Here is a 2,500-nt window from a genome sequence, read left to right on the forward strand (position 1 = left end):
GTCATTTCTGTCCTTGGGGGTTGGCGGGGTACCTGCACAGAGGTAGGAGGTGGCTGATCGAGAATTGGTGAGTTTTCCAAAGTCACGTCTCGAGCCTCCAGGTCTGCAGAGACCGACCAGGGCTGCCGCCCAACCGACTATTCACCCTTTTTGGGGGGGAATTTTTTCCATTTTTGCCCATTTTTCGGGTTTTTGGTCGGGCTTCAAAAACGGCAGCCCGAGGCCTGGCAGAGGCCGGGGCATGTCCCCGGTCGCGCCAGGCGGCACGCGCGACCCGATTAGGCCCCGAAAGGAGTCGGGAAATCGGCAGACCTGCCCGAGTTCAGCCCGGGGGAGGCGGGGGGCAGGTCGGTTCGGCTCAAATCATTAACCAAAGCCGAGACTTGGTCTCGCTGGCGCAACCGAAGTGCCAGGCTGGATAACTCATTAACCAGAAGGCGGCTGGAGGCAGGCAGGGCTGATGGCTGAGGCCGGGTGGAGGCCACCCGCGGCCGGGAAAGTCAAAAGTCCCGTTGTGTGGAAGTCTATGAGGTCAGATTCGGCCGCCTTACCGGGCCTTCGGTTGATGGTTTCCCGCTTGGGCAAGCGAGTCGGCCCGGCAAAGTGGCCACTTGCATTTTCTGGCAAGTGTCTGCGAACAACGTTAATGAGTTGAACCTCGGTAATTGTCGGAAGTCCCGATGAAGAAATGAAAATGCCCCTTTTGCGGGGATTTGGATGCTCATGGCCGGCAGCAGGTTGCCCGACGCCCCGCCAACTTGACACTTGTCATTTCTGTCCTTGGGGGTTGGCGGGGTATCTGCACAGAGGTAGGAGGTGGCAGAATCGAGACTTGGTGAGTTTTCCAAACAAACGTCTCGAGCCTCCAGGTCTGCAGAGACCGACCAGGGCTGCCGCCCAACCGACTATTCACCCTTTTTGGGCGGGAATTTATTCCCTTTTTGCCCATTTTTCGGGTTTTTGGTCGGGCTTCAAAAGCGGCTGCCCGAGGCCTGGCAGAGGCCGGGGCATGGTCCCCGATCGCGCCAGGCGGCTCGCGCGACGCGATTAGGCCCCGAAAGGAGTCGGGAAATCGGCAGACCTGCCCGAGTTCAGCCCGCGGGGGCGGGGGGCAGGTCGGTTCGGCTCAAATCATTAACCAAAGCCGAGACTTGGTCTCGCTGGCGCAACCGAAGTGCCAGGCTGGATAACTCATTAACCAGAAGGCGGCTGGAGGCAGGCAGGGCTGATGGCTGAGGCCGGGTGGAGGCCACCCGCGGCCGGGAAAGTCAAAAGTCCCGTTGTGTGGAAGTCTATGAGGTCAGATTCGGCCGCCTTACCGGGCCTTCGGTTGATGGTTTCCCGCTTGGGCAAGCGAGTCGGCCCGGCAAAGTGGCCACTTGCATTTTCTGGCAAGTGTCTGCGAACAACGTTAATGAGTTGAACCTTGGAAATTGCCGGAAGTCCCGATGAAGAAATGAAAATGCCCCTTTTGCGGGGATTTGGATGCTCATGGCCGGCAGCAGGTGGCCCGACGCCCCGCCAACTTGACACTTGTCATTTCTGTCCTTGGGGGTTGGCGGGGTATCTGCACAGAGGTAGGAGGTGGCAGAATCGAGACTTGGTGAGTTTTCCAAACAAACGTCTCGAGCCTCCAGGTCTGCAGAGACCGACCAGGGCTGCCACCCAACCGACTATTCACCCTTTTTGGGCGGGAATTTATTCCCTTTTTGCCCATTTTTCGGGTTTTTGGTCGGGCTTCAAAAGCGGCTGCCCGAGGCCTGGCAGAGGCCGGGGCATGGTCCCCGATCGCGCCAGGCGGCTCGCGCGACCCGATTAGGCCCCGAAAGGAGTCGGGAAATCGGCAGACCTGCCCGAGTTCAGCCCGGGGGGGGCGGGAGGCAGGTCGGTTCGGCTCAAATCATTAACCAAAGCCGAGACTTGGTCTCGCTGGCGCAACCGAAGTGCCAGGCTGGATAACTCATTAACCAGAAGGCGGCTGGAGGCAGGCAGGGCTGATGGCTGAGGCCGGGTGGAGGCCACCCGCGGCCGGGAAAGTCAAAAGTCCCGTTGTGTGGAAGTCTATGAGGTCAGATTCGGCCGCCTTACCGGGCCTTCGGTTGATGGTTTCCCGCTTGGGCAAGCGAGTCGGCCCGGCAAAGTGGCCACTTGCATTTTCTGGCAAGTGTCTGCGAACAACGTTAATGAGTTGAACCTTGGAAATTGCCGGAAGTCCCGATGAAGAAATGAAAATGCCCCTTTTGCGGGGATTTGGATGCTCATGGCCGGCAGCAGGTGGCCCGACGCCCCGCCAACTTGACACTTGTCATTTCTGTCCTTGGGGGTTGGCGGGGTATCTGCACAGAGGTAGGAGGTGGCAGAATCGAGACTTGGTGAGTTTTCCAAACAAACGTCTCGAGCCTCCAGGTCTGCAGAGACCGACCAGGGCTGCCGCCCAACCGACTATTCACCCTTTTTGGGCGGGAATTTATTCCCTTTTTGCCCATTTTTCGGGTTTTTG

The sequence above is a fragment of the Pristiophorus japonicus genome, unplaced genomic scaffold (genome assembly GCF_044704955.1).
Source record: "Pristiophorus japonicus isolate sPriJap1 unplaced genomic scaffold, sPriJap1.hap1 HAP1_SCAFFOLD_625, whole genome shotgun sequence".
NCBI lineage: Eukaryota > Metazoa > Chordata > Chondrichthyes > Pristiophoridae > Pristiophorus > Pristiophorus japonicus.